The sequence below is a fragment of the Vicugna pacos genome, chromosome 13 (assembly GCF_048564905.1).
Source record: "Vicugna pacos chromosome 13, VicPac4, whole genome shotgun sequence".
NCBI classification, from domain to species: Eukaryota; Metazoa; Chordata; class Mammalia; order Artiodactyla; family Camelidae; genus Vicugna; species Vicugna pacos.
Genome location: NC_132999.1, coordinates 53,012,609 through 53,031,882, shown reverse-complemented (window position 1 = coordinate 53,031,882; position 19,274 = coordinate 53,012,609). Strand labels below are relative to the sequence as shown.

The following is a 19,274-nucleotide window of genomic DNA, read 5'->3' as shown; positions in this document are numbered from 1 at the left end:
AAAGACATTAAAATACTCCTTTCCTCCTCAATCTCCTTCCCATATTTGGTGTGAGACCAATTTTCTACAAATAAAATACTGTATAGCAGAATGAGTGCAGAAGCAGATATGAGAATCCAAGTATATTCTATTAAGCATTATAGAGGCATTAAAGAAATTTGCAAAAATATAAAGTGCCACTCATAATTTTCATTTCGAAAAATACTTTTCATTTTAAACTAAGTTAATCTATAATAGTTTTGTCTTTTTTTATTAAGTGAATAGCTTTAAATTTTTAATGTCTAATATTGTAAACATGAACAGATAAAGCCCATATAACAAAGGCTTTCTGAGGTCCTCAATAATATAATGTACAGAAGTTCTGAGATTTAAAAAAAAAAATCTGAGAACCACTGTTAAGTCAGTGAACACTGTGTTGTCTATGGAAAATTCACATCAGTTTCCTGGAGTATAATTTCCAATCCACAGGATTAAAATATATGGGATGTTTTCACTTCTGCAAGAGATATTTTCACATCAAATTTATATATGCCTCCTTCACAATGTTAGTATCAGATAAATCAGCTCACACACTCATTAGTAAGTTGACTCCTAAATGTTTCTCACTTCTTTCTCATATCTATTTTCTAGTTAGATTGGAAATTTTTCAGGGACAATGTCAATCTTTCATTTTACTTCTTTCCACAGTCCTCCTGCAGTATATAACAGGCATTAAATGTGTGCTGCCCCTTTACCAGTGCCTTACAGCCACTTTCAGAATTGTGTGTTATTTCTGAAGGAAAGCTAAAAAGTGCATTACAAAGACTTCTAGACAGAAAAAAGTCCTCAGTCATTCAGAAGATTCTAATGGCACTATGAATAGCAGTAGCACTAATTCTTATAACTATCAAAATATGGTATCCACCACCATGACCTTTCTTTCTAGTAGTTGAGGCCATCTGAGAAGGGGCTGAATCACAAAGGATTTCCATGATCCAATCCAACCCTCACGTTCTAAGATGCTGATTCTTTTTATTCTCAATCCCAGCATTAAATAATGCTGGATACTATGGTTGTTTAGGGGCTGGAAGATGAGTCAGCAGGTGAAGCCATTTGTGAGAAGCAGTTTCATTACACTTTGAACAACACAGAAGCCAGCAAAAGACAGCTGCCATTGTTTACAATGCTGAACATGCTGTCGGGTTTCACAAGCCTATGAAACCACCTATTGTCAGCAAGCTCCATTTTTCTTAGTTAAGGGCTAAGAAGAATGAGACTTAGCTACCAGCTCCTAAAGCACAGTGAACAATCTCTTTTCTCAAAGCAGAATTAATATAAGTGCCTAAAAGAACATTCAAAAACCATTCTTGCAACTAGGAGTGTGCCTATGACTGCAATAACCCAGGTCTCTTCACAGACTACTAACGTTATACATGCTCAGACATGGGGAAAAGTGCTTCCAACAAGAAAAACAACTAAAGGCTTTTATTTTAATCATACAATGCTGTTAACTATTTAAAGCACAGTTCAGTGCTTGTTTATTAACTATTTAAAGCACAGTTCAGTGCTTGTTTAAAGGAAATGAAAACAAGTGGATAAAATACGAATTGCTAATCTTTATATTTGAGAGAACCAGAGAGGCCAAACAACCTGAAACTCAATGGACTTACCTTCTCCTGTTCTGGTTTAGAATATTTTCAACTCAGTTTCACTTCTCAGATCCTAAGAATTCTTCTGTCTTAAGGATCCCTCCAAATATATTTTTCAAAGTTGTGATTTCCAACAATGAATTAGACTGGAAAACAACTTCTGTTTTCTAGTTTCATATCCAATGGACCCTCTAGGCATTACATCTGAATAATTTCCCTTTCATTTCAAACACAGTCAAATTAACCTAATATTCCTAGTTGAACTAACAAGGAGATACAGATATATACAATACCCTTTATCTACATATCCCCTTAGTACTATGACAAAAGATGCCCTTTTAGCCAGCATGCTTTCACTAGTTAAGTGTGCTATTATTTGATACCAAAATAATATGCCTTTTCAACTACAAACTTAACAAACTATGTGCTATGAATCTGCTACTAACCATGCACCAACTGTAAACAAAGGCTGAAATTTAAATCAGAACTGTATCTATTTTTTTAAATATATAAAGTCCAAGTTATCTTTAAAAACAGGTTGGGTAACAACCATGCAGATTTACCTAGCTGCAAGTTTCTTGGATAAAAATATCTATGCACGTTTCACATTTCGGGAAACAACAGAGAAAAAAGAAGACAAACTGAAAGTCATCCTTACGAAAAGTACATACAATTTATCTTAAAAGTCCCAAGTAGTAAGTTGTAACTCATCCATCAATCTTCAATTTTAATTATTTATTACAAATATATACCCCAATCCTCCCTAAAAACTTTCCAGCTGGGTCCTTCTAAAACACGAATTGACCACATTATTCCCAGCCTACAGCGTTGATGGCTCTGCACTGTCACCTGAGTGAAATCCAAGCTCCTCAGCATGGCTTGCATGGCCCTTTCTGTGGCCTCTGATTATCCACTTCTCCCCTCCATACTACTATTCTAGCAATGACGAACAAGTCATCTGTCACTGCCCTGAGTCTCTGCATGTGCTGATTCCTGGCTGAAATACTCTCTTTCCCACCACTGTCTTTCAAATGGCTCATTCATCCTTCCAGATTCAATTTAGAAGTATCCCCTTCTCCAGAAGGCCTCTCCCCTCATTCTTTCCAGTTTCCTCCCACCTACCCCCTTAAGTCAAGTGACCCTCCTCAGAGCTCCCACAGGCCCTGTACTTATTGATTCCTGCTTACTTACCCTCTTAGATATCTGTTTCCTGCATTAGGACTGTAAACTTCTTGAGGGCAAAGACTATCATTTATTTCTAACTCTTCAGTGCTGAGCCCAGGACACACTGTCAGTGCTCAATAAACATCTACTGAATGATTAAGCTGGAATACACAAATAAGAAAACAGATTTCTAAAGAGAATCTATGGAGGAAATATCCCAACTCTGCTTTGTTCTACATTCCATGTGAAACAGCTTGCCAAATCACCAGTTCCCAGTTGGTACAAATATTGGACTAACAAAGTTCCCAACTTGTAAGCCTTAGGTCCACAAATTCATCATCCACAAGATATTTTCACTATTACAAAAAGCCTAAGAAATTATACAGCAATCCACAATAAGAAGACAAAGACTAGCTAACTAAGAGATCAGTTCCTTTTCTTCTGCTTAAAATTTATCAATTAAGGGTGGTAACATTGAGTTCATTTAGCTATGCTTAATTCCTGATTAGCATATAAAGATCTTTTATTACAAATGTGAATTCAAATTAATGATTTTGTAATAACTGCTGCCCGGAACCCCAATAATAGCCTATGAATAGCCAAGGTAGTCAAGTGACTTCAATATTTTTTAAGTTTTTTATTATGAAATATGCCATTATTATAGAAAATAAGCAAAAGTACAGATTCAAATATAAATACCCAAACGAAAGCCCATCAATGACTAATTTTAGGCTTGCAGAGAAAGAGAAAGGAATTTTTCTTCAGTCCCCAATATTCTTTAAATGTAACAATTATTTAAGAAGAGTTTGGGAGTTCAAATCAAAAGGCTACTTGTCAAGTATTAAATGTCACTTTCTCACTACACAAAGCTCAGTGGGAATCTAATCTGGAACGATTAAAAAGACTGTCCTTTCTTCTCTTTCCTCTCAGCAGCTTCCTCTCTTCTAAAGTTTCATCATCTTCATCAAATCACTGGACACTTAATGGACTTAGAACCTCTGCTTCTCCCTTCACGCTCTCTGTTATGCTTTTATTTTCACAGATTTGTTTTCCTATATCTTTCTGTTCATGTGACGTTCATTTCCCTATTTCCAAACATGTCCAGTTGTCTCCATTTGTTAAATGAGTAAGACATTTCATTCATTTCAAATCTAACATGTCCTAAACTGAATTTATCTGCACACTATCTCAAAACATGACATAAAATTAAATCCTGCATCTTTCTTACTCCATCAGTGACAGCATAATTTTCCAGTCTTAAAGCCTTGGAGCCACTTTTAACTCATTACTTTCTTTTATCAAGGATATTCGAACCTCTATGTTTCTTCCTTTGATAATTTTCATGATATAGTGGTCATCTTTTCCTTTTCATTTCCCTTTAGCTTAGACGTGCAGCAGTGAAACCTTGGAAAACCTCCAACGGACCTAGCATACAGTCTCCATGCTTCCTATGTATCTCAACCCATCCAGCACAATCTTCATCTTCCTCTAATGACCAAACATGTTAGTAGGTTTTAAGCCTTCAAAACCCTCCACCTGCTACAAGATAAAAGTACAGATTATTTAGCCAGATACCCAAAAGTTTCTAAAACTGTCACCGCACATTCACTGTTTTCCATTTCAGCCAAGCAGGTCTTCTGCCTACCCAAACACACCCTGTACCATTTCCTAACTGCTATAAATGTATTTTCCCTCACCCATAAATGTTCTTCCCCCTGTGTCTACCCAAATGCTACTTCCCATTGCTCTAATCCTCACTGGTCTTTCTGGCCTCTCATCTCCTACCTCCATTTAGAAAGCACCTTAAATATTTACCTGTTTGACTGGAGTATCTAAGAGGCAGACAGCACACTTCAGGTTTCTTCTGTACCTCCTTGAACAGGCAGCACATATCATTATTAATAAAAACTTGCTCCTCTGGTCATTTAATAAGTAATTATTATGTGTCTACCAAGCCTCACGCACTGTTAGCTTAATCTGTGATATCAAAACAATGACCAGTATTTATTTCCCTTCCCTTTTCGACTTCTCTTATTCTTTTCTCAAGATTCCAATATTTCTTTCCTTCTCCCTTGAGCATCCTAACCTTACCATTATCAGTTGTCCTTTTCTATTCAGTTGAGGCTTCAGCTGAATAGCAACTAAGCTACTTCCATAACTATGATTCTGGAATACAAAATAAAAATGATTTTCCTCTCCAAATATTCTGAGAAAAATTACAAAGAGTGACCAACATTTGCCAATTGGAGGCTTCTAACAACTGTCTTTATCATTGACACTAATTTTCACACACAGTCCCCTTATGAGCAGACTGAAACCTAAATTTCACTAAAAGCATGCATAGACTTACCTAGACTTTGTGATATATGGTTTACTGAAGAAAGAGGATTGTGACTTTAAAAGTATATATTAATTATAACTTACAATAACTAAATTTCTATTTCAATTTAGCTCCTTCAAGTAAAACAACTCACCAGACCTGGCATTCAAAATTTAACACCAGTAAAAATAGAGGCGCTTCATCCATGGCTTCCATAGGGATAACTAGAGTACATCCTTGACCTTAAATCTTATCAAAAGAATTTATTCTTAGGTAAACTCAAAGAATATGAAAATATCTACATCTTCTGACTAAATCAAATTGTTAGATATGAAGGAAAGACACTAAAACTGCAGGTCCCCATACAACCTAAACATAAAAAGCCCTTCAAATTCAAGTCTCTGGGAGCAAAAAAGACAAAAAAAGCAAAGCAAAACAAAAAACCTCTACACATTTCTTCCTTCATCTACTCTGCTAACAGAAGGAGGAATATTTTAAAAATCTGACCAAGTTTTAATATAAATTAGAAACGTGATTCTTGGGGAACTCAGATGCTGGCCAACCTAACACCAAAAAATTAAGTAATTAAATGTGATACACTGTGATAACCTAAAACCATACTGGAAATTGGTAAAAATAATGAAAATGAAAAATTAGAACCACCACCACCAAAAAAGCTATGTTTTAATTCTCAAATTATTTCCCAGTAACAAAAGCTTCTGGTACTGTGTTCAAAATGTCAAATAACTCGAATCACTTCCCTGGACAGAAACCACTAAGGTTACTGCCTTATAAACTACATCATAAAGTTTAGAAAGAATTTTCTTCCATTATCTCAATCATATCATAATCCTTTGAAAAGGAAGGAGGTATTATTTTCCTCATTTTATAGATAAGAAAAACTAGAACTCTAAGAGGTTATAGGATTCACCATGACATACAGCTACCTTCATGTAAGAAAGGGTATATTAGAAAATGTACAGGAATCTATTCATTTGTGTAACAGAAACACAGGAAAAATAAACCAGAAATCACAGAGATTGGTTACCGACAGGTACAGGTTGGAAAGAAGGGGAAACAGAAACTGGGTAGCAGAAATAGGAGGAGTAACATTTCTCTGGGTATATCTTTTTTTATATAACTCTGACTTTTAGAATCACATATCCATAAATAAACAATCAAAACCAAAAGTAGAGGAATAGGGTTAGCAATTCTCAAATTATTATGTGTGTATACTATAATTAAATAAATGAGTACACTGTAGATAATGAGAGCCAGGTTTCTTATTGTTGGAGTATTTAATAAATAAGGAAAATGGGAATGTTAAATTGAGTGACGTTACAGAAGAATTAGAGCTATCAGCGTAAATTCAGCGTTTTTAATGTGTATACAATACAGAAATACAGATAATGTGTATATAAGTAGGTTAGTATACATACATATATTTCCTAACTTTGCTAAAAGGGCCTAGAAGCAATGACATTCCACTAATAATGAAACACGTAGGCCCAGATCTTGGTCTCTAACACCATTCTCCAATAAAAAGAACCAGGATTTCTTAGAGAAGTGGGTGATCCCAGCACTGAGGCAGGAAAAATACAATATGAGCCTGAAACAAAAAGAATATGAAAACAAATGTATGTATGCCTATGCACGACTGTGACATTGTGCTATGCACCAGAAACTGACACATTGTAACTGACTATACTTCAATTAAAAAAAAAAAAAAAAGAAGAGCCTGAAACATCTTGTGGTGCCAGAAAGTAAAGAAATGCTTAACATAGGAGCCAATCTGAAGGCATTCCTGATGACCACACGTGAATTAATCTGAGCAACAAAATACATGATGATAGTACTGGACTTTAACTCTCAGAATAAAATACATATCCATGATTTTGTGATGATATAACTATATAATAGAATAAATAAATAAACGGAGAAGAACTCTTCCTTACAGAAGAATTACAACTAATAAATGTAGAAGGAAAGAGAGAAAATAGAAAATCCCAATTAGGCAACCACAAACTTAATAAATGTTGCACGTAAGAACATTTTAGCAACTGGTGCGTCAAAATTTGAGAAGAAACATTATTTGCAAAGTCTTCCACAAGATACTTATCAACTACAAAGGGAAAGACAGTAACTATAAGGTAGAAAGACCTGCAGATACTAACTTAACCAATAATCAAAGTAATCATTCCATATCGACATCATGCACTTCTTGGCATGATATACTTCAAAACAACTAATTTTGTTATTCTTCCCAAAATGTAAAACCTCATTCTGACCACGAGAAAACATCCAATAAACCCAAGCTGAGGGACAGTGTACAAAATAACTGATTGGTAATCTTCAAAGACATCAAGGTTATGAACGACAAGAAAAGACTGAGGGACAATTAGAAACTAGAGGAGACTAAGGAAAAATAACAATTAAATGCAATGTGCAATTCTGGAACAGAAAAAAAGATAATGGAAAAACTGGTAAACATTCCAATAAGGTCTGCAGTTTAGCTGATAATACTGTTATCAATGTTAATTTCCTATTCTTGATAATTGTATTGTGGTTATGGAAGATGTTAACATTAGGGGAAGGAGATGAGAGATATAAGGGAATTCTTCCTACTATTTTGGCAGGTTTTCTGTAAGTCTGAAATTAGTTCAAATAAAGTTGCTATTTTTTTAAAGACGGGCTGACAATACTTTGCTCCTATTTAATTCACATGCTAATGTCAAAGACCTTTATGATAACCAAAAGATCAAATACAAATTGTTGGACCAAAGGATGTAAAATGTTTTGTTGCCTCACAAAGCATTTTAGTAGTTTATACAGAAATAACATAGCATAAAGACTTCAAATTTTCTTAGCTACATAATGGTTACCAGGTAGTGTGACCACATAATTAACTATCCAAACCAGGATCATTGCAGGAATAAAAGGATCTTTGGTTACCCTACTAGGAGGTCAAAGTGGTCCGTGTAAAGATCTCAAATTAGTCTGAGCTGTCATCAACTTGACGCTTAGGCAAGTCATCCTCATCTCCTTAGCCTCTGAAACAAACACCCCTGAGGGAGGGGGCCAGAAAGCTGAAACAGGAGATCCCCAAAGTAGATTTTTATAGAGGGAAAATAAGCTAATGAATAATTATATGCTTGGATCTTTTAATAATGATTTTTTAAAGAAGAAGAATGAAATCACTGACTTTTCAGAGCAGCATTCAGCTTTAACTACCTTGCCTAAAATGTACCACCCAGTCATAGCATAAAAGGTAATAAGCTAAGGTCAAGTACTCTGCTGTCTGCTCTTGAAACAGCAGTTACCTCAAGAAATTGGACTAGTTCCAAATTCAACTATTTCTGAAAAAGATCAACAATGTAATATTGAAAGTGTCGGCTGAATATGACATATTAGCTTCAAAGACTCAATAATATTAATCAGGTACTGATGTCATTAAAATTCTACACAGATTAAGACCCATTTCTTTTGCATTTTTAGTAAGAGCTAAGCTAAAGATATGCATAATTTACAAAACTTTTAAAAAGTAGATACGTAATTTTTAATAATCAGCAACCCCATTCCCACACTGTAATATTTCAAGTCACTGAAGAAATATCTTATATGTGGACATCTTCATACAAACCCTGTTTTTATCAGACCTGAAAGGTTATAAAAAGCCTCTTCTTTAATGTGGTCTTTTCTTAAACAGCAAAAGGAATCCTGTTAGACAGAGATTAGCAGTATTTCTCTATTTTGTTTCCTTATAATATATACATTAGAAAAATCTGAGAGTATAACCTAATAGATAAAAAAAAAATTTAACTTGAAAACTACACAAATGCTTTAGGCAGAACTAACATTCTATCTGAAAAATAATGACCCAAGAATTCGTAACTTACAATTCCAATTCTTCACCAGACAGCAAAGTAGTCAAATGCCCATACTTTACTTCTTACAAAGCTATCACTGCCTAATAGAAATTTACCTTAATAACAGAAGCAGGCAAAATCTCGAGGAGCTCTCTTGTTTCCTGGGTATTATACAAAAGGCAGAAATAGACAAAGTTCCTTTATTCAACAGGCCACATTTTATAAATAGCACACCTCTCTAAATCTCAAATGTTTAATGGATTTTAAAACTTTACATGTAGTTCTGTGATGCCATTCCTACTCTTAATCTTTCCTGTTCCTTATTTCATCTTGCACACTTCAAACAAATAAATCTTCAAAACTACTGTTTTCATCATCGGTTTCCCAATTAAAAAAAAAAGAAGAAATGCAATTGATTTTTGACAAGGTGCCAAAACAATTCAATAAGTAAAGAACAGTCTTTTCAACAAATAGTACTGAAACAACTGGATATCTACATGCAAAAGAATAAACTCGGACCCCTACTTCACATCATACACAAAATTAACTCAAAATGAATCACAGACCTAAATGTAAAAACTCTTAGCAAAAAACAAGGAAGTCTTCGTGACCTTGGGTTAGGCAAAGCCTTCTTTAACACAATACAAAAGTACAAGGACAAAAGAAAAATAAATAAATTGGACTTCATCAAAAGTAAAAACTTTTGTGCATCAAAGGACACTATCCAGAAAGTGAAAAAACCCACTGAATGACAAAAAATATTTGCAAATATTTTATCTGAAAAGGGACTTGTATCCAGAATACATAAAGAACTCTTACAACTCAATAATAAAAAGATAACCAAGTTAAAAACTGGGCAAATGATTTGAACAGCCATTTCTTCAAAGACAAATGGGCAGTAAGCCCACAAAAAGATACTCAACATAACTAGCCATCAAGGAAAAGCAAATCAAAACCACAATGAGATCTACTTCACACCTACTTGAATGGCCTATATTCAAAAAGACATATAATGAACAAGTGTTGTAACCTTCATACTTTGCTGATAGGAGCATAAAATGGTACAGTCGCTTTGGAAAACAGTTTGGCAGTTCCTCAGAATGTTAAACATGGAGTTACCTCATAAAGCCTAGCATCTGTACTCTTAGGTTTATACCCAAGAATGAAAACATAGATCCACACAAAAATGTCCACAGCATAGCTATTCATAACAGTAAAAAAAGTTAAAACCACCCAAATGTCCATCAACAGGTGACTGAACAAAGAAAATACAACACTTGGAATATTCTCCAACAATTAAAAAAAAAGGTTCTAAAATATGCTACAACACAGATGAACCATGAAAAATTATGCAAAATGAGAGAACCTATTCACAAAAGACCACATATTGTATTCTATTCACATATGAAATGTCCAGAATAGGCAAATCTCTATAGAGGCTGAAAGCAGATTAGTACTTGCCTAGGGTAGAGAGAACTTGGGGGAACTGGTAAATCTAATGGGTTTCTTTTGGAAGTGATGAAAATATTCTAAAACTGATTGTGGTGATGGTTTTGCACAAGTCTGTGAACATACTCAAAACCACTGAACTGTACAGTCTAAATGGTTGGCTTGTATATGGTATGCAAATTATATCTCAATAAAGCTGTGTAAAAAAAAGTTAACAGTTTTACACAAGTGAAGTCTAACCTCTTCTTATATTCATTCAAGGCCCTCTAGAATCTAGATCCATTATCTCAAGCATTCTACCTTAAGAATCCTCCACTCCACGACGATCAGGAGGACCCTTACAACCCAGCACACATCATGCTTATTTCAAGCCCAAATCTTTGTTCATTCTGATCATCCATCCACTCCCCACAATCCATTTCCCTCTGCCCTACTAAACCCTGAATATTGTCTTAAACTTTTCTATTTTTTTTAAAATCCATCTTTCTGCTCAAATTCTATTTCTTATATGCTATCTTTTAGGGCTTAGAAAAAAAGAGTCAGGAGTCATCTTACTCACCCTTTCTATTCTACCTTCAAGATTCAATCCTTTCTAGTCTCAATGTAAAAAACTCTATTCTCCCTCAAAACTGGCTGTACTTATTTTCTATTGCCCAATTAAGAAATCAAGGTGATATCACAATTATATGTATACAATTCATAGTTAGCAAACACCACCATGACCACGTCTTTTTTTTTCTTTTTGAGTATGATTGAAAATATGGACGAAGATGGATTCAAAGGGACAATTTTTTAAAAGTACATAATTGCAGGGGGGGAAACCTATGAAGTTACATCAACTTTTAATGTCATAAATAATACAAAACATGACAGGCACTATAACACAAAAAGTTTGACTTCTTGATAAAGGTTTGACCCCTTTCTTTCTAATGTGCAATCATAACTTCTGAGCTATAAGCCAAAAGTGAAAGAATATCCTCCAGAAAACCTTTCCAAAGAAACAAAAATAGTTCACCCCAAATTGATAAAGAATAAAACTATTCAAAAAGTAGTTTTTGCTGGCTGACAGTTAAGTAACAAAATAAGCAAGATACAAAACTGTATGTAATTTGATCTTAAGTTACATTACAAAACAGGACAAATTTTAAGTCTATTAAAATTGAAGTCTACAGAAAAAAAATGACATGAAATATACTAAAATATTAACAGTGGTTATTTCTATGTACTAAGATTATGGTGACATTTCACTTTTCTATATTTTTTTAATTTTCTGATTTGATGATGTGTTACTCTTAAAATCATAAAACAAAAATTTTAATAGTAATATTTGACTATAAATGTTTCTTCTCTTTGGCTTTTATACCAACTCTAATCTTCAGTATCTATACTTCAAATACAACTCAGCCACTTTAGATGGCTTTGTAAAGTGGATCAATGCTTATTCCATCTCAAATGAATTATGGAACTATTTTCAATTCAATTACACATCAGTGTAAACAATTTTAGGGTGGCTTTGAGTGCTAAGAGTGTTGTGATGCCATCTATATTATCCAAAAACTTATCTTAAAACTGATTCCTAGACTCTAATTTAATCAACATTTCATTGAACAATGACTTTCTACTAACTGCCAAGCACTGTTATAGATGATGGCAATTCAGTAGTGAACAAAAGTGACAAAAATCTCTGCCTTTATGGAGCTTACATTTTCTATCAATAAAATTTAATGTCTCAGAAGAGTCAGGGAACACACCCACACACACGGGGCTTAAAAAAGTACAAAACAACTATTAGTCAATAAAAATCATAAAAACTGACAAATTTCAAATGTACCTTAAATAGTTTAAACTATCTCAAATTTCAGCTAAGGCTACAGCAGTGAAAAATTCCTTCTGATTGGCAGTAAGCCAAAGAACTAGGAGCCATATGAGAATTCAGAATAAGCTTGGGATCCTGCAATATTTCATCCACGTAAATCTTAGCTGCAGTTTACATTGCTTGAAGTCAGGCGCCTGGCTAATAATCGAGAAATACTTCATCTCATATTAGCTCAAAATATTAATCCTAAAGCAAAAATAGATTGTGTCTCATCCTAAGAGTTTATTTCAGAACTTACTTTCCCTTATGACCTCATAATGAACTAACTGTACCATCACTCAGAGCAAGCCAGCATCTGACCATGGCAACCTTATTTTATGGCTTCAAGTCATCCCACGATAAGCCATGTAGTCTTCACTACTAAAGTCACAGAGGCATTTCAGTTTGTTTAGCTAAATCTAACATTAGTAAGACAAAAACAGAGGTGGCTTCTTATATGAGTAAGTTGCCTTCCCTGTGATCCATGTTAGAATGCTTCTAGCACCAGTGAGTCACCACAGAAATGTGTCATTGACCATCAGACTAAGAAACCATTAATAGGTCTCTATAAATCCTTCCCATCTACATACAAGAACAAAAGAAACCTCAAACCATAATCTTCAGAATTGAAAGCCACTATAATTCAAGAGGATACATTAGTAAACTAGCCTAACCCATTTATTTTAGAGAAGGGGAAACCGACGCCAAAAGCAGTTATGTGACTAATCCAAGATAACACATCTGTTAAAATGGAAAAGCCAAACTCAAATCCAGATTTTTTTTACTCCAAGTCAGGTGTACTTCTCAATACACCAAGCAAAATCCACTTATATATTAAGGTTAGCAGGTACTGTTTCCAAACCAAAGACTAGTATCAGAAGGGAGGGGTTATTATGCAATGAGCGGCAAAGAGGCCAGCAAAGAGCCAAACAGAGATCCAGTCTGATATGTATCTTCTCATACTTTAATCTTCCTATTATGATGCAAAAGATACTTTGAATCTATGGCAACTGTGTTTTGATTGTCATGTTCTCCGGTACCTCCTAGTTTCTCTGCTCCTGATGAAAACGTGAAACATGCCTGAAATCCATTTAGTACTAAAATTCTATGCAGCAGCAACAGCAGTGTACTTGGGGAAAGTCAGCTGGCAGAAGGAGAAAGCTCTGTAAACCATGGGTAATTCTTACTCATCCCTCTAATTTAGCTCAGATGTCAACTTCTTCTAGGAAGTCCTAATTCCTCCTTCCCCCAGAGTAGGAGTTATTGTACTTGCCTCATGGTATTCTGTTCATTTACCTGTCTGGAACTAGTTCTTTAAGGGCAAAGATTTCAACTCCAGACTGAGCACTGAGTATGGCACACAGTGGGTGCTGAATAAATGAGCAAATGAATTTTTAAACTTGCCACTTAGATTAAAGCCCCAAAATAAATGGCTAAAAGGTGGCAATCTTATGGTTTAAAACATTTTTTCAGCAGAACTTTCTGTAAAAATCTTATCAAAAACCCCAACGTAGAAAAGGAATATATCAGTCCTTAAGTGGTTTAAATTCTCAGAGTTTGACAGAAAATACCCATAAGCCTAAGACAGGGAGCAGCAGCAAGAGGCAAGAGCTGATGTAACTCAAGCATCTAACTTTCATCCTTCTTTATCTCCACCTTGCACAGGAGATCCTAGAAGAGGATCTGCTCTCTAAAAGCACAGATTCATCTTTGTTGATGGTGGGACTCAGAAGTAAATAGAATACTGGCCACTGAATGAGTTATAGAGTTCCAGTTGCTAGTTATAAAGGTATTTTGCCGGAGGCCCTGCTAACATCTAAACAAGCAGAAACATGCACTGAATCAAATGTGGCAGGCCTATTCCTATGCTTTAAGGCTCAATGAGGTAAAGATAACCTACTTGTCTAGCAGTATGTGGCTATGAACTAATTAAAACAAAGTACAGTATCACTGCATTCTAGACTACTCCACAGAGCTCCTTAATTGTATACAGACTTTGTCTAGCTATCAAATATGGGAGGCTATCCTTCCTCCCACTTCCATATGCAGTCTTGGTAAGAAATAGCGTGACACAGAAGAAAAGACATTCATAAGCTTTGGAGCCGCTCATACCACGGTCTGAACTGCAGTCCACTACTTACTAGATAGACAACCTTGAGAACGTTACTTAACTTCTCTGAACTTCAGTTTCCTCACCTGTATAATAGGGAAAGTACCCACCTCACTAGAGTTCTTGCAAGAATTAAATAAAATCATTTCTGTATGGCTCCTAGAACAGTAGGCTCTCAATAAATGAACACTATTATTATTGAGATTTAACTTTGCTAGAAGCAAAAAAGAAAGCAAAGTTACTGCTTTCAGCCTATAAGATAAAACTGAAAATCAACACAATACAAAAAAATAAAACTGTAATACCAAATAAAAGGGAGTATTTGTTTTTAATATATGTCATACCTAAGATAAAACAGTTGAGGACACAGGTTTTGTTCAGGTCACCATTGGCTTTTACCAAATTTAGTTCCTTCAAAGAACCCACTGCTCTGATTTTAACCAGACCGACTGCCCCCAAAGAGTAACTAGACTCCCCAGAAGTGTCAGCAGCCCTGAGAGAAATTACATCCTGAAGTCTTTTCATATAAATAGAACACTGTGTATTCATCACAGACAGCAAAATTGTTCTGTTTAAGTCAGAACTATTTGGGCACCTGAATTCAAACTCATTTATTTTTAATTATCTCAAGAGTGAGCAATTTCCATCTAAAGAACTAGGCTTTTAATGGCGACCCAAGAACCCTCTGAACACGTAAATAAGATTTTCTGTGCATGGACAGTTTTCTGTAGAGAGTCTATAAGCTTTCATCAAAATGTCAAAGTTGTTTGTTACCCAGAAAAGATTAAGAATCACTGTTAAGATTCTCAATAGAGCCTCCTGGAACCTCATATTGGGGTGAACAAATCTCAAGGCAAGTATCCTGAAGTATCAATTTCATAAACTATTCATGTTGGATTATGTTATGAAAACTCATACATTTTTCATATCAGGGTTTATCTTCTTTCATTCCCCACCATCCCCGCCTATCCTCCACCATGCCCCATCCCTTGACTCTCAGCAGTCAGAAGGCCTGGCCTTATGAGCCTGCCATGCCATGCTGATGCCTACTTAAGCAGGTTCTGTTTAAATTCAAATTCACTATCCTTTCTGATTTGCCACTTGAACACTAAGTACAAATGAAGGACATCTTATGACATGAATTTCCTTCTAATAGTTTCACAAATTTAAAATACTATCTGAACTTACTAATTCAATTCAAACACAACTGCACCCGTTTATTTTGAGGAACTGGAGATTTAATCAAGCCACAGAAAGAGCAACTCCAGCTTTGCATTCCAGTCTCAATGCTTCAACGTGTATCAACTTACCATATCATAACCACTTTCTTCAAAAACAAATGTGAACTTCCACATTCCCTCAGTGTAGGAAAGAAATGTTCTATTTCAATCCATTTTTAACCAATTCCCCATTACAACTGACGGCATTATACCATCGGTACGCTCTAATGAAATCTATAATCTATACTTCATTAGATACACAAATTTCTAGATTTTAGCAACTGTAACCTTTCATTGTGTAAAGAAAGCAAAGAGAATAGAATTGTCATATACATCAAAAAGAAAAAATTCTAACTTCAATGACATGCAACCAAGTAACTTAATGCCACACAAAACTAAGTACCCTACTATTACTAAACACAGACCTAAAAATTATTTCCTTTGGAAATTACATCTTAAATTTGTCCCCTTTAACAACTGTTGCAGTATTAGTAACTACTTTAGTGTTGCAACCAACTCAGTCCTTTCTTTGTGGAATGCACTGAGGAAAAAGCACACTTGAAACACTGAGGTCACAGCTCTTTGTGTTCAGTCAAATAACACCACTAAACTCACCAAGCACTGTCATATTCAGCACTGTGGTCCTTACATATCACTTTGTAGACAAGAACACATACTACTGGACTCCTTTCATTTGTTTAATTTCCAAAACAGCTGCAAGATGCAGGTAATGAATAATTTACTTGGTGGTACAGTATAGAAACTTACAGCCCCAATTAAGTATGGGCAATCAAGCCCGAAAAAAAGTGACTGAAATCAGAAAGGAATCTGAATTCACAAAGCATTAACTGAAGATAGTGTTTAAGAGATCCAGCACTGAAATCCACCTTGAAGTAAATAAGCATATTAGCCAACCTTTTTCCCCCCACAGTAAAGCAATTAGGGATACTGATCAAACTAACCAGATTTTCCATGGGCAACACGAAGGGATCACTAAGCAAGCATTCTCAACAGAGAACAATTCTTAATTGAACAGAATCATGCAGTTAAACATTATGAAATCAGTACACACATCACACTGGAATGGAATTTATCTTACTTACTCTGCGCCACACCGCTTGGATTGAAAAAAATGTGGACTAACAATATTCAAAGAACAGAGAAAATGAAACTTGACAGAAACCAAAACGATGACCTGAAATGACTCTAGAAGACAGATACCTTTCCCTTCTCGAAGTAATAGATACAGACAAGAATCAAACTACAGACTGTGAAATAATCTGTGGACCTCACAGCAGTTAGTTTCTCATCTCTCTAAAAGTCAAACACACGATTATACAAATACAAAAACACATCTAACATCTAATCAGTATTTACTGATTTACACAAATACAACAGATTGGGGGGGGTGAATGATGAAATTTTACTCTCAGGTAGGTAATAATACCTTTCTAAACCTCCATGGAATTCATAAACTCAATGTTTTACCTTCACCAGCTAGTCTTTAACTAAAATACCTCGTCACCAAGTTTTTTCAATCAAAGCTGTCCAAAAATTGTACAACTGACCAAGTAACATGAAATTAAACACATTCAAAACTAGACTTTCCTCCAGGAGCCCTGGTATCCTCTAGACATCAGGACTATAAACAGTGAATTAAAGGCCTTTAAACATATTCAGCATAACACAAGCCTTCCAAGAAGTGAGACTTTTGGGGTGATGGGTAATGCCGGTTAACTTCCTCTTCCTTTAAAAAGGTCAAAGACAGGGAAGTGTCCGGTGTAACATTTCCTCCTTAGATCGCCTTCCACCACAAACCACATCACAACTCCCCTAATCGCTTAAAAACATTAGCCAGAGAGAGTCCCTTCTGCAAAATTTCACCGTAGATTTAAAATCCAACTTACCTCAGTAAAGAGCTGAGCTTAGTTTCAAACAGGAAATTTACCAATAAAGTTTATTATGTATTAATAATATTAATTAGGGAAGCCCGCCATGCCCCGCTGCAGGGGGAGCTTAAGGGAGAAGAGGAGGGTGTAGTCCTCACAACAATCAGAGAAAAGCCTTCCCTGCAGGGCTGGTCCCAGGCACCAGCAAATTCGGCCTAATAAAGGGGGGGTGGGGGAGGGAGGAGGTTTAGGGGAGGAGAGGAAGAAGGGGGAAGGGTCCCCCAGTTCCAAAAGGGAAGGGCTGCAGAAGCGAAGCCGAGTGGAGCTAGTTTTCACAGTAGTGCAGAGGGTCCTGGGGTCCCCTGCAGTGCTGCTGCCGGGACACCCCCAAAAGCTCCGGTCAAGCCGGGTGCGTGGGCTGAAGGAGCAGTCCCTTCCCTGGCTGGGCTGTGGCGGCGGGCAGGAGGGTTCCCCGGGGGAGGGGGCCACAGCCCCCTGGTCTGCAGCGAAGAGAGCCGAAGGACCGACAAGAAGGTGAAAAGGATACTGTTGGGGCGCCTGGGTCTGGAGGGCCCTGATGTTCGGGTGAGGAGGGGCCGCTGCCGCCGCCGCCGCCGCCGCTGCTGCTGCTGCCGCCGGGTGAGGAGGCGGTACCGCTGCTGCCGCCGCCGCCGCCGCTCCGGTGCCGGGTCCGGTTCCTGCTGCAGCCGCTGAGCCTGATTTCAGAGCCGGTTTCTGCGGTAAACTCATGGCAAAGCGAAGCCACCAACCCCCCCAGAGCGGGACCGGGCGCGCCGGGGTGCAGGGGCCGGGGGCAGCGGGGGGGCGGGATGGGGGCAGACCCGGGGAGGCGGCGGGAGCGGGGGGCCGAGGGGAGGCTGGGAGGAGGAGGAGGAGGGGGCCGGGACCGGTCACACACGCCCGCCGCCGCCGCCGCCGCCGCCGCCGCCGCCGCCGCCGGCAGCAGCAGCCGCCCCGCGGGCCAGCACCACCGGCTGCCGGTCTCCGTGACAACGCGACCCCAGGGGGGGGGCCGGACCCGGCGGGGGCAGGAGGCGGAGAGACCGGACCTTTCACGGCAATATCCTCATGGGCCGGCGGCGGGGGGTCTTTATCCCCCTTCTCGGGGGAAGCGGCGCCCTTCTCGGTAGCGGGGCTCAGACGATGCCGGCGGATTTTCTTCACTCAACGAGCAGAGCATCCAACATGGCGCTGCGGCCGCCTCCAGCAGTCCGGCAGGACGGCCGCTCGGAAAACTTCGGGTCTTTTCGGAGTGGCTCGGGAGGCCGAGGGTGGGAAGCCTCTTCGGCTCTTTCCGGAGACTGCGAGTGGTCGGGATTCTTCGGGAACACTCGGGGGCGTCTTCGGCCGCTGTTCGGGATCTCTCTGGGGTTGACTCGCTTCCTCGGGAAAAATCGGTGAGGGGGGCTTCCCAGGCTGGCTGCGGCGAGGGTGCGGGGCGGAGGGAAAGACTAAAGGCAAGGTCTGGTCCGCGAGAGCCCTCCCCTGCCGCCCAGCCTCAGAGAACAATGGTAACGGCACTGGAGCCTGCGGTCCGCAGGATTGGGAGGCGGTGAGGCGAGAAACCTCTGTTACGGTGGAAGGAACCGCTTAACAAGAGTGAAACTGCTGGATAGGAACCCGCGGCGTGCACCTATTAGCATAACAAACAGCACTCGCCGGCCCTTAACGCAGTTCCCATCCATTGTGTCGACATTTCGCCCTGTCCACTCAGAGGCGTAAGTGGGATGAGGAGCCCGTTTCCAGAACACA

The 19,274-nt window shown here is 37.9% G+C and overlaps 1 protein-coding gene and 1 long non-coding RNA gene across 17 annotated transcripts in view; one reads left to right on the top strand and one right to left on the bottom strand.

The window, feature by feature from the left end:
• EIF4G3 (eukaryotic translation initiation factor 4 gamma 3) overlaps positions 1-18,716 on the bottom strand; it is a 320,865-nt gene extending 302,149 nt beyond the window's left edge. For 10 of the 16 annotated variants that reach the window (XM_072975190.1, XM_072975194.1, XM_072975195.1 and 7 more), the window contains exon 1: positions 16,562-16,580. The gene's annotated coding sequence lies outside the window, so the exon portion shown is untranslated. Of the gene's footprint in view, positions 1-16,561; positions 16,595-18,048; positions 18,218-18,571 lie in introns of those variants that run through there. The other 6 variants (XM_072975193.1, XM_072975205.1, XM_072975204.1 and 3 more) reach the window with 5 other exon arrangements.
• On the top strand, positions 13,336-14,237 carry LOC140700959 (uncharacterized). The gene is made up of 2 exons (XR_012079724.1): positions 13,336-13,458; positions 13,948-14,237. It is a non-coding gene; the product is annotated as an uncharacterized lncRNA (long non-coding RNA).
• Positions 18,717-19,274: the final 558 nt, after the last annotated feature.